This window comes from Bombus bifarius, unplaced genomic scaffold, assembly GCF_011952205.1.
Source record: "Bombus bifarius isolate JDL3187 unplaced genomic scaffold, Bbif_JDL3187 scf7180000008140, whole genome shotgun sequence".
Lineage (NCBI taxonomy): Eukaryota > Metazoa > Arthropoda > Insecta > Hymenoptera > Apidae > Bombus > Bombus bifarius.
The window spans coordinates 185,047-198,626 of NW_022884468.1; the positions used below are offsets into that span (position 1 = coordinate 185,047).

At 35.4% G+C, this 13,580-nt stretch overlaps 1 protein-coding gene across 4 annotated transcripts in view; it reads right to left on the minus strand.

Annotated features, from left to right (window-relative positions):
* Positions 1–13,580, minus strand: part of LOC117208591 — a 280,013-nt gene that overhangs the window by 63,547 nt on the left and 202,886 nt on the right. The gene's annotated exons all lie outside the window — the stretch shown is intronic.

Sequence of the window (13,580 nt, forward strand, 5' to 3'; positions counted from 1 at the left end):
GCGCGAGAGAAACGACTGGAAGAAAAAGCAGGGTCCGACATCGCGACGTCCAGGGAAGCGTAATTTTCTATAATTTAATAGTTGAAATTCTTTTCGCTTTTATCTTGCTCTTTCGCTCTTCCGTTCGGTCAGATTCGAATCGTTTCATAGGATAAGAAGAAGGAGCGGGGGCAGAGAAGAAGAAGAAGAAGAAGAAGAAGTAGTAGAAGAAGAAGAAGATGGCAGAGCGCGGCGTGTTTCATCGTGATTAAAAAGGGACGAACGTTCGTCTACAAATCTTGCGCGATATACCCTTCGACGGAACGAATTTATTTGTCGCGAAGAGCAATTCTCAGCGAATGATTACTAAAGGTGCAAAGTACGTTAGTCGTTCGTTTGCTGAAACTTTCATTTGTCAAATTCTAGAGTTCAGAGATGTTTGTAACATGGAATAAGTATGGCGAATGAGAACCGAATTTTCGTAATTGTTGCAACGATTTATATGTTTCTTGTACATCTTATACTATGCGTAATGTTTTCAAATTTACTTCTCCAATAAAAATCGATCGCTCGATGTCAGTTGGAAGAACAGTTTAAATGTCACACTGAAGAACGTGATCGAATAAATTTGTAAATTTTGTTTCGTCGATGGACAGTGTGAGAGAAATATTTGAAAGTTAAAAGCCAGTTAATCTAGTCAATTTCGCTTCATCTCTATCAACTGACAATTTTTCAAGGAAAATTTCTAGTTCAACCGTTTCATCGGTTATAGCGATATTTATTTTTTACTAATTATGTAGCCAATTCTATAGTCTAACTGTCCAATTTCTCCGATAATTATTATACGCAAATTGTATCCGCTGTTGCACTTACGAAAATACTAATTTGACGCTTCGCCTCAACCGATTCACAATTGACGAGTCGTTTTCTGAAATTGTTCGTAATTTCATTAGATCGTCGCATTAATTCGTAATTGAAAATTATCTTCCATTAAACTTAATTTCAAAAGTTTAAATTTCAAAAGCAAAAACAGTGTGATTCGCATCCTAAAAGTGAAAGAAAAAAGATCAGTTCGACATGGGGTTAATTTCTCCTGCATTTTTCTCTTCTTATAGCAAGATTACGCGAGTCATGAACTCGTATCGAAATAACCGAATATTTCTTACTTGTATGACAATGCTATTTAAATTTCAAGAACGAAAAGTTTTTGATGAAACAACTTTACGTTCGAATTTTTATCGCATTTATTCGCCAAGATTACATTAGTCTCCATTGAAGGCTAATTAAATACTTTCGTCACGAACATGAAACAAATGCTCGCGTGCCAGCAATCGTACTTTCGGCGTTTCTAAACCTCCCTCTGTTTAACTTGGCGCGTCAATTATTCGTCGTTCGTGCGAGCAATCGATCCAGCCGACTCTATCGAAGTTTTTACAACGTTTTGCTCGATAATGGCTTTGTGCGACGCGACGCAACGCAACGCGACGTGCTGAAAGCACTTTGGGAAAAAACGCGAATGTTTGCGTTAGATCGTTCGATTATTAATTAGGCTGCCATTATGACGACGATGTTTCTCAGTTAATTCGAATTATAGAATCGTAAATGAATCGAAAATATGTCCAATTCGAGTTGGAGAATGTTCTTTCGTATTTCACTTTCAACCGATTTCTCCTGTACCTTTATGAAATAATATTTAACCGATGACGAAGTACAGCCACTTTCTGCATTAAAAGAACAGACTGTATGAAAATTACTCTGATGTACGATGTCGCATTAGTAGTCCTCGAACATCAGAATAAAGCGAATGTAAAATGAGGTTCGTTATGAACTTTCTTCCTTCACAAGATTTTTAACATCCAAGCTTTTTTCCAAATGATATTTCTCTTTGAGTATCTCAATTATACCTGCAGCGTCTGACACGAAAGTATTTAAGTAGAAGTAGACAATTTTTCTTAATATATTACTGTTCTTCGTATGCCATACGACACGATAGGTCGTTTAAAACGAATTTAATAATAGTAGGTCGTCCAAAAAGTTTCTTTCGTTTTATAAGGAAATAATGGATGCACATTTTCCGTTTTATATTATTTTATCGAATTACGTATGACACATTTTGTTCTATTAAAATAAAGATCACAACGTTCGACAGATTAGGTTTCATGTTTGTATAAAGATACATCGTTGTAGAAGACGTGTCTGTAAAAGAAAGACACTTTCTGGACGACCAAATACGTATAGAAATTACGAGATATTACGCAAGATTATTGAAACTTATTATTTATCAATTACGTTAGTAAACCTCGATATTTAGTGAGATCTTAACTTAAGCACCGCTTCAATAAACGTCTTACAAATTTTACAGACTTTAATCGAAACCAAGTAAAAAAGAATAAATCAAAGAACAAAACAGTTTTTTTTTGTTAAAAGAAAGAAGTAAGTACAAATAAGAATAAATCAAATCGAAGAGAAACTAAATCATTATTAAAATGTACGATTAGTCAATATCGTATGTAAAAATATCTATCGATCTAAACGGAAATTGACAAAAATCTGAAATATATTTCCCATCAAATAGAACTCTCAAACTTGGAACGTGAATGGAGTTTTCAGCAAGACTATATATATTTCACTGCGATTGCGATTCGACCAACGAGGATTCGCTTGGGGCTCGTTGACTTTCTATGGGGTATTATGGACTCCGGAACTACCCCACTTAAAAGTCTAGCAGGGTTTAAGTTTCGAACCTCATAAATTTTGTAAATAAATTAGATAGATCGCAGACTCTGATTTTACGTTAGGCGATCGTGAATTGCTGCATCCATCTATTAAACATTAACCAGCTTGTTTTAGAATTACAATTAACGACTGGACCAGCTCATCAAATTCGTAAGCGAATATGTAACACGTTTTCGTTCAAGATGAATAGATTCAGAATTTTTAATGTTTAATGTTTGTTATATACAAAGATAATTTGTATACTTATACATACAATAAGATGACCTACTATACAGTATAAATATTATTATTTATTACGTCATGCATAAAATCCATAAAACGACGAAATGTGTGTTACGCATTTAACGAAAAATTATTTCAAAAAATAGGTATCTAATATTTTAGATTGATCTCACTCGTGAATTTATGATTTCAACGACGTTAAAATTCGTATTAAAGTATCCTACGTCTTTATATGAAAAAGATAAGATAACCAAGTACACTTTCTTTCTAGCAGAGCATATTAAAATTTGTCTGCCATTTCTAATATGAACATCATAGAAAATTTAGTTTTTATTAAATTCCACTTAGGCTACATGTTAAAGATTTTGATACGTTCCTTATACGTTCTAATTTTTTTAAATTTCTCTGAAGATCAAGGGAATCGGTTATGATAAAACCTCCTTCAAAGTATACTTATGTAATTACATAGACTGGAAAAATAGTTGCATATTCTCCAAGATAAACTACATTTTAATTTCGTTCATTCAATTTTGCTCGCATTATACTGAAGGGGCTGCCAGTTTAAGGACAAAGCAGGGTGACATACGACGCGTCTGCTCTGATCCAAGCATAAAGGAAAGTCGAAATATAAAGTGCATCCGAGCTAAAGCTGAAAAGACGGTATCACCGTATCGTTGAGAATAGGGCGAAAATACGGCGATTCATCTTCAATGTCAATATCGTAGTTTCTATGACGGGACCAAAGCCTTATCACTCTCATGGAATATCGTCAGCAATAACTATAGCTTTGGTACACACCGCGATCTTAACAAATATCACCAAATTCTCGTTATATTATCTGCTTTCTTCTGTCCGACGTATTTCCTGTCAAAAAATAGCGCGAATTTATAATAAATAAATTGTTCGATAAATAACGCTAGAATATTATCAATTGTTCAGCAGATGCATTACGCGTATCTCTTAGAAACTATAAGTCAAATTAGATGTTTGTTAGAAGTATGATCTCGTATATCGTTGAACGCGCGTAACTTTCAGCTCGATTGGAACGTGTTGCACGCAGGTATACTGGGTGGTCCATAAATCAGGCCTACGGTATTTGAATCATTTGGAATTTGTTTTCAGTTTACCCGAAAGATATTTCTAACAAATTTGATTGGCAACAAATGGAAATACGTTTGACTCGCTCTAATAAAAAAACGCTCAAGGGAAGCTTTCAAAAACCTGCAAAAAATCTGAAACCATTCACAGAAAAATTATTTGAAAGTCACACAATGCAATATCTATCACTTTCACTGAAAATCACTTTAACATGCACCTTCACGGCCCAAAGAGAACAACGATGTTCCATTCAATCGGCCAACGATACGTTTACGCGAGCTTCTTCGCGATGAAAAGCGTTAATCGATCGTGGGATTCGATTGTTAACGCTAGCCGCATCGAATCGACTGTTCGTTGCGCGAACAACACACACACACACGCATACACTCGCGTATAACACAATCGCAGCCAAGTCCGCGTCATTACAGAACGGAACGTTCGTACGCGAGCCGATTTGCTCAACTGCGACTACTGTTAATTTCATTCAGTGTGTCGAGCAAATTGCATCGCATTCGCCCGTTGCCCAGCGTTAAATTATTAGGCAATCGGGAAAGTTAAACAGCGCCGTTTCCACCGCTGCCACGGCCAACCTCCCCTGTCGTTCGCGTTGTTTTCATCGATTAGCATCCGATGCCGCGATACTAATGCCTGCTAACGGGCCACCGCGAATGCCGCTCTTACAACGCTAACATTCCAATAGCTTCGCGTCGTTCCGACGCCATTACGCCGTGGAAATGGCTGGAAACGGTATAATCTACCAACGAATTGATCGTCGACTAATATCCTATGTTTTATTCATTTCCTGTTTTCCCCTCCGCGAAACGAGAATCTCATGATCTCCCTACATAAACGACCGATCGGGGCGTCATTTTCTTTCGCGGGATTAGCGAGCCTCGTCGATCGTTTCGATGGTTAATTAACGACGATGCACGTAGTGGCTGGATCGTGAGGGAATTTCGGGTCGTTTCATCCAGCCGTCGAACGTGTGTCGGGAAAGGCATATGAAATTGGGGATCGATGTCTTGTTTTGGGTAGAGAGTGAGTTGTAGGCTATAGCATTCCTCTTTCTCATCTTTTTACCTTTTCTCTTTCACTTTCATAGTAGATGATTGTGATTTTTCTTTCGATTTAAAGGAAGAATGCAACGGTTCTATTGACTCGTAGGTAAACGTATAAGTCTAAGTTTATCTTACACGTAGAGTGTCATACTAAAATGGACTTGTAGGATTCGACTGTGGGACAGAGTCAGCATCACTAACGTTGAGAGACCCTTCGACGATTTTAGTCTGAGACGCTAAAGCTTATTTATTATACACTGCGCAGGTTTGTGCAATTTTATATTTTCACCATCATAATTGGAGGAATGAAATCTAAATAGAAATTTGTTTTGTCTATTGAATGTCACGTATATATTTTTGTATATTATATGCATTCTGTAGATTTTTAGAGTCTTAAATTATCGAAAAATGCACAAACATTTGCAGTCGACACTTAGCACAACAGGCGATGCCTGTTGATACGTAATGAACGAAAGCACGCGTAGGAATTTAGAAATAACAATAATCAAAGAAGAAATTTCAGTTCCAATCCTCTAATCACCCAGCCTCTTAACAAATCAGATCATCTTCGAAAACTAAGAAGACATTAAAATACATTGGATCTACGCGACAGACTCAACTAACATAGAATTCTAGATCAAACGAAGATACAATTTAAACTGAAATAAAACATCATAATTGCTAGAAATTCTCTGTGAGGATTGAATACTCTGTCTATTTAAAGAAAAGAAAGAAAAAAAAAATTACGCGACTTTAGACAATTAACTTTAAAGCTTCGTGATGATGTTCATTTATATTAATTTATACGTTGATAAGATATATTATGTTCAATTGGGGAAATTGTTATAAAATGGGGAAAGTGTCCAGAATGTGTTTTACCACTAAGATATACTTAAATACAAAATGAAATGCGAAGCAATAAGAAATCCTTATAAATCATTGTCATTCGTGTTTATACGTATAGCCTTTGCATCTTCAATAAAGCGAAAAAGGATAATAGAAATAAATATTGAGATAACATACAGGTATATAATAAAATTTGTAAGAACAGTATCGAATTCGATGTACAGGTATATTACATTTCGCATTTCATAAACAATCGTACGTATATAGCTCGTAAAACGATTCAAGCATTCTACTATTAACAATCGTGTAGTGACTTACTATGGCCATTCTGCATTTATTGATATACCGTCTACAAATCCGCTTACTGGATTTAATTACAGTCCCATTGGTTATTATCTACTTGTATTGCGGTTAAACCTCTTGGTCGACTAACATCAAAATACGTTAACGAGCAGCGGAGACTATCTAAAATATCGATACCACAATAATAATTAATTAAGCGTTAATTAATATAAAATTTTTATCTTTTTGTATTATATCTCTTGTGGAATATATGATACAAAATTTTAATAATTAATTTTATACTGCTTACTTATTATTTCTATACGATATTATGTGCAAGTGTAAATGTGAAATGATCGTGAAAAAATCGTACGGCTTTTTTATAAATTACCAGCTAAAAAATATTATTCAATTAATCTTCCATTTCAGAAATTTTGTTTCAGAAATGAAGTAATTTGATGATAATTTGTCGCGATAACACGGTAACGTTAATATTGGGCAAAATTGTATTTATCTATTAAATGATAAATAATATTTTAATAGAGAATAGGAATTAGATTTCATATTTAAATATTTGCACAATGCCAAATATAATTTATTTCCATTTTCCTTATCGCAAATGAAATTTTATTCTTTCTATGAATTTAATTGGAAGACAGATAATATATAAATAAATAGTTTTAAGTTTTGCCTTATCTATTTTATTTTGTGTAATGTAAAATTTGTGAAATTTATATGCTAATTTTTCAATAGACATCGCAGTTCACACTTGCTTTTAAATTTATTCGCTTTTCGAACAAGTTGCCGGAATGTGAAAATTACAAATTGCAATCTGCAGTAATCTCTCTGATTGAAATGTTATATTTGCGTAGAAATAATTTTTGCTCGACGATCGGTAAATAAGAAATAATGAGCACAAAATAAAATTGTGTTTATGAATAATAATTAATTTCGTTATTTTAAATAATATATTCAGCCTTGTTCAAATAACGAATAACTTATTTCTGATGTTTTTTATTTACATCCTCAAATAGCAAGTCACTCTCCATTTATATAACTATCTGAATGAAAATGTTTAAACAATATCTAATACCAGGTAACGTATAAGAAATTTGTAAAGCCATTTTGGTATATCTTCGGCAACGGACCTCTATCTTGACGCTTGTGTCGCGGCTTAAGCTAATTGAATTAATTAATCGCACATCATACCGTTTCTAAATGGAGAAGTGACCTCTGCACGCTACTTCTCACGTCCAATTATATTCTCCGGATTATGAAACAATGTGAAACGTACGAGTCGTCTGCATAATGGTATATCATGTAATTTCAACACTGTACAGAGCAGTTAGGAATTTCGAGTCTTATTACGAATAATTCACGTAACTTTATCTACTGAATATTTTACTTCCGAAGAGTAACTCAATTTGCATTTGCTCTTAGAAGTCATTTTTGTACAACCACTTTTTTGCCTCCCTCATTCACATAAAAACAATAATTCATAATAAAAAAAAAGACAATGAAAGATACAAATTTTGCGACCACGTTTATTGCCCTCCGAAAAAAATGGAAACTTTCACGGTATTCCTTTCCCAGAAGCATCTCAGAAAACCAGAATTGAAAAAGTCTGAAATTCTTTCGTGAAATTCGGAGAAACACCGGCATGTGATAAATAGCAAAGATTTCGCATTTTAATATCGCAGTATTTAATTTCCGCAATTTTTAGATATCCAATATAAAGAAGTTAACATAAAAATTCAAAGTTTCGAATTATCTTCGGTTTTGGTAAAATCTTAATATCATAAAATCTTTTACACTCTATCTTTACTTCATGATCGTATTTTCGCTGTAAACGAAATGGCAGCGAATGTTTTCGACGTATCGATGATCAGATTCGTCCTACTGTAGATTATAAAATATTGCCCTATAGAAGGGCAGAAAATTTCTGCCTGACGGTTTAAAATTATGTCCCCAGGAGACGTTATTCCTGGTTTGGTCTCGTATTCGCGACAGCTGGACGCGTTAAAGTTAAAACAAATGTGATACTGTCGTTTTTAGTTGTTTCATTTATTTTCGAAAAATATCTTACGTGTGATACGAAAAAAAGTTTGAAAATACGCGTTTGAGCGTCAGAGCGCGGGATATATTCTTTATTTTAGACGAGTAGAATAGGTATATAAATCTTTCGACATTTCGTACTAACGTAGTCATTTATTATAACAAATTTTACTGTTTGTTATGTACAATCAAAATATGCTTCTTCTTTTTTCAAATCTTATAATGTCATAGGTAGACCACGAATTTTTATGTAAATTCATGTTTTTCAATATTTAATTAAAAAAGGTAGAATCTCAGTGGAAAATAGTTTTACCTAGCAAGTATCGTAGAAAGCACTGTATTTCGGACATTATATGTATTTTTTCGTATCATGTACGTTTCGCGCAATTTTGCACATTTAAATATCCCATAAATACATAAAAATACGCAGTCTAGTGACAGATAATTCTACGTTCTAATGTATTGTCACTTTTCTGAACATTTAAAAGTACCGAAGAATCCATTTGCTTAACCCGAGCATAGTTTTCTATACTTCGAGAATACTTGTTCAAAATTAATTTGTTTTTACTTCAAATACGGAACTGTGATGCATCCAGTTCAGAAATTACAGCCAGTTACTTTCGTCAATTTGTGATTTCGAATGCAAACAGTTGACAGTGTTACTTTTATGGCATTAAATAAAGCAATTGTACGACATTTTAACACACTATATACTTGTACACAGCATACAAGTCATTATTTTCCTATTTGCGCGTCGTGGTAAACTGAAACGGCTAATGGATCAATGGAGCTCATAACGACGAAATATTGTTCGCCTAAATGTAGGTACGTGATTTCGTTGATATTATAACGCGTGAATATTACACGCGGATCGATGCTCCCGTTTCTAATCACGCTTATAGAGAAACACCGAATATTCGACGTGTATTTGTCCGACGGATTGAAAGCGTCATCGGCATCGTTGTAAAATACAGTCATTTTAAAGGCTGCCACAATTTCAATTCCTCGTTGCCATTTAACGATCCATATTCCAATCGATGTTTCGACAACAAATGAAATTTTGACATCGTTGCTCTGATTTCATTCGCACTGTTTTCACACAGATAGTTCTCTTTTTTCTTTTTATTGCAATCTGTGGAAGTCGATGTTTCGTCTTGTTTAATGACACGTGATGTAGTTGATTGTAAGGTTTATTTAGTCGTACACCGGTATGTTTGTAGAAGTATACTTGGTACGTAGTTTCGTGTCAATACTTGAGACTTTTGATTCTAATATCAAACGTTGTATATATACAGCATGGGCGTGAGCGTAATAATAATAAATAATTTAATGTGATTCAACCACGTTATTTGTTACAAATAAGTTAAGCTTATTAAGTAACTCTACGAAACCGTAGATGATTACGATATTCTATTCCATTAGAAATAGTGAAACATCCGCTTTCCAAATATCCTAAACTTTTGAAATTGTAAATCCTCTTCTTTTAGTATTCGGTATGGCCAAGAAAGATATAATCCGCCTGTAAATTTAATGTAAATCTGTATTTCTAACGTTGCTGATTTTTTAAAATTAAAAATCACGTTGAGAAAGCGAACGAACTGGAGTTTCGTTCTCGGTGCGCGGCGCGTAATCTGCGAGTCCATTCCGCATCCTGCAGCGTGTCCCAATTTCTCGCTTCACCGATTCGTAGTCGCAAGTTTCCCCGACAACGAGCCGTCAGAATCCCTCGTCTGGCTCCGATTGTCCCCGACAAAAGAACAACGCGCCATAATGAAAGAACGCAGCCGCGTTTCCTCGACGAGATCCGAGATACGCTCCCATCGCAGCTACGGCTCTTCCTCCCTTTCTGGTCCACGGTATATTCGAGTAGAATTAAACGCGAAATCAAGGGCCATCACAGGCCGGGCAAGATCTGTTCATCGCCTCGATTAGGAACTTTCTTCCTACGTATACGTGCAACCATCGCTTTCTGGCCTATATTCGTGATAATCGGGGAACAACCTTGCGTGTGAATGGATATAACGAACCGTCAAACGAATCACGATAACAACGTAAATAATGGTGTTAAGGAAATAATCTACTCGATTTGGGTCTTAGGAAAAAATTACGTTGCGTTATATTTTTTTCCTTGTAATAAATCGACCAACGATTAAACCGTAAATTTTGGCAAAACGATCTTTCGTTTTCATCTGGAAAACTAAGAAAATGAAGATTCTAACTTTTTAAGTTAGAAAATTAGAACGGTGTAGATGACAGATAAACTGGATGATCCCTGCTAAACTATTCAACTGCAATTTAACTGCCGGCTTCATAACTGTACTTTAAACAGCATTAACAATGAATACGTGCAGTTGAGTTTCACTTTGTTGAAGTTTAAAACAACTAATTTTATATTTAGCACTTAATTAACTGTCAGATTTTCCAACTGCGCGACTCCTACGCAACTGAATGTTAACTAACTCGACTAAACTGGCTCTTCATTTCCGCGCGATACCCTCATCATGTCACGCATATCCTAGTATAGCACAACATTTCACGTTTATGCTGCCCAAATCCATCTGAACTCCGGTGAAACTAAAACAAAACTTCGTATTCTATATAGACGCGTTATTTTCTTCCGCGTGTTCCTAAATTCCTAAATTTCGCAAATAATGAAATAATCCAGGTTGGAATGAAAATTCAGTTTTTCTTAAAGTACGATATCTCATTGTTTGATAACGATAAAAATTATCAAAGTATCCCTGAATAATTCCTTAAAAAAAAAAACGCTAATATATTGTATAATTAATCCTATTTCACATCACGACACCAACGAAAAATAGATTCGCATACACTGATGTTTCGTAGCTTTTTGAATTTCCAGGTTGCCAAATTTCTTTTGCAATTAATTTATTAACAAATTAGTTGGAAGATGGCTTTAAAGCTTGTTGAATACAAGTATTATTTGAAATTCTTGTAATATACTAAACAAGTATACCACGAACGTACTTATTCATTCTGATATAAAAAAATATTTATTCGTATAGAGACATTAATGTAAATAATTATAAAGCGCAAACAATATAATTATTGCACGTTGAATAGTGATTTGAAGAGGCACGTAAATTTACGAGATTCAGTTTCTATAAATCTTTTATGCTTCCATAAAAAGACTGATCTTCGTCGCGTTAGCTAGGAATGCCTGGCATTGTGGATTCCGCGCATTCTTCGAATTATTTGAGAACACCAACAAACGTAGCTTGTTGTTGTGCGAATTCAACAATTCGCATTTTCCGAGGTATTCCAACTATGCCCTCGTTCCTCCATGCTCTTTGCTCACTGTTCTTTTCACCGAAAACCCTCTCTTTCGTTTATCGACCGCCATTTATAACTTCCGAGTAGAATTTCGTACTGGGAACACACACACACACACATACACACAACCGTTCATTTCAAGCAACAGTTTTCTCATAAACATCAAAATCTTTCCATTTGCGAATAGAAATATGTTCGCAGAATCTAGTTACTCGAGAAGTCCAAAGAAAATTCAATTTTTCGCTCCTTGAAAACTTATTTTCTCGAAGGATCAATCTGAATAATATTCGTTTGAAGAGAATGGTTTCTTCATAAGCTTAAAACTAGCAACTAGAAAAGTGTTTGCGGAATCCAGTTTCTTGGACGTCCGAAGAAAATTGAATTTTCAAGTTCTAGAATCCGGTGAAATCTTATCTGACGTGTTTCACAATTTTTACAAGTAGAACGGGACAATGGACGATACGATAAGGAATCGATGATCGCAAACAGGTTTGCAATAATTTCGTGGATACATTTAGATAAAATCAATGAAAATCATTGAGTACAAAGTAATTATTCAAAGATAATTTTCCTCCATCTATTTAATCGATCTACACGTAAATTACGATGCGATGAATTCGATACAATCTATTTCACGTTTATTTTCAAATAAATGTTTTTCGAAATGAAACAAACAATCGTAATTGGATTTTATTTATTATTAAAAAGCAAGGACTGTTTGAGAAATTTAATTTACCTTTTTCAACAGACATCTGGCGTTTTCAAATTTGTTTTAATAACGATAACAGCGGTAATGGAAAGAAACATAGAGAATATAAGCATCCAACGTGAACAAATAAAAATAGTCGGAACAATCGTGTCAGAGATACGGCTGTTAACTTTCAAACGACGCAACATGCCGCGTTTCGGCACATAAAATCCATTTTCGAGGTGAGTACCAGCCGGAGCGTGGTCCATCGTGTTCACGAATTGCAAAACCGACTAACAATGAACACTATGAACGTTAATGCTCGCGTCATGTTCGTCGCTCCTGCATGATTCGTGCACAGTGCACATTCATAAAGGATGTGCAAACCGATACTGATCAGCAGTGTTGAGCAAGTTTCAATCGGACTGATCGAATAACGAATGTTATCGCTAATCAAAAGCAACTGCCGTCGTCGATAATGGTAACCAAAAAAAATCTCCATCAATACTGGTTATCAATGGCCAAAAAATCTTTTCATTGCCGATAACGCTTATTTATAACGAAAAGCGATCTGTGTTATCGACAATGGCTACCAGTAATCAATAAAATTTTAACCATTTATGACGGCTATTTCTCAACCAAAATCATGCAATACACGAATACAATAGACGAATTCTAACAGTATCGTTATTCAACGATCACATTCAACGATGGGTTTCGTCGTATGCATGTTGCTTTGCCATCGAGCACGAGATGAATTTGTCTTTTGTTTCTTTGTTTCACCATTGAGTTATTCTAACGAGAGCCACCCCGTCATGTTCATACGTACGCTCTTACTTTGTATTCACCGGCATACGTTGTATTCTTTGTATTCTGTTTCCGTGTTACAGTTAACTCTTTTATCAAATAAATTCATAATACGAAATAAAAAGACGGAGGAAGAAAAGCGAAATAACCAACGAATGGACAATCGTGTCGAAGCATCCACCGGAAGTAAGATACGTCGTCTCTTTTTCTGATTTTGCGAGGCGCATGGTTGACCGGGGTAATTCATCAACGATACATTAGAATCCTGACGTTTACACGAATCGCGAGACGCAGAGACGCGTGTCGAGGCTCTCGCGCGTACACGTCGCTGCTCCGTGCTACCGAAGCGTTGGGCAAATGCATAAACACATTAGTTGCTCGTAACGGGGCAACGGTGGCGGAATTCTGACGCGTACAGGCTGCGCCGGAAACCGTGCACGACCACCGAGAACTCTGAAACCCGGGCACAAAGGTTGCGCCAGAGTGCCGGCTTGATGGATACGTATGGGAGGCAT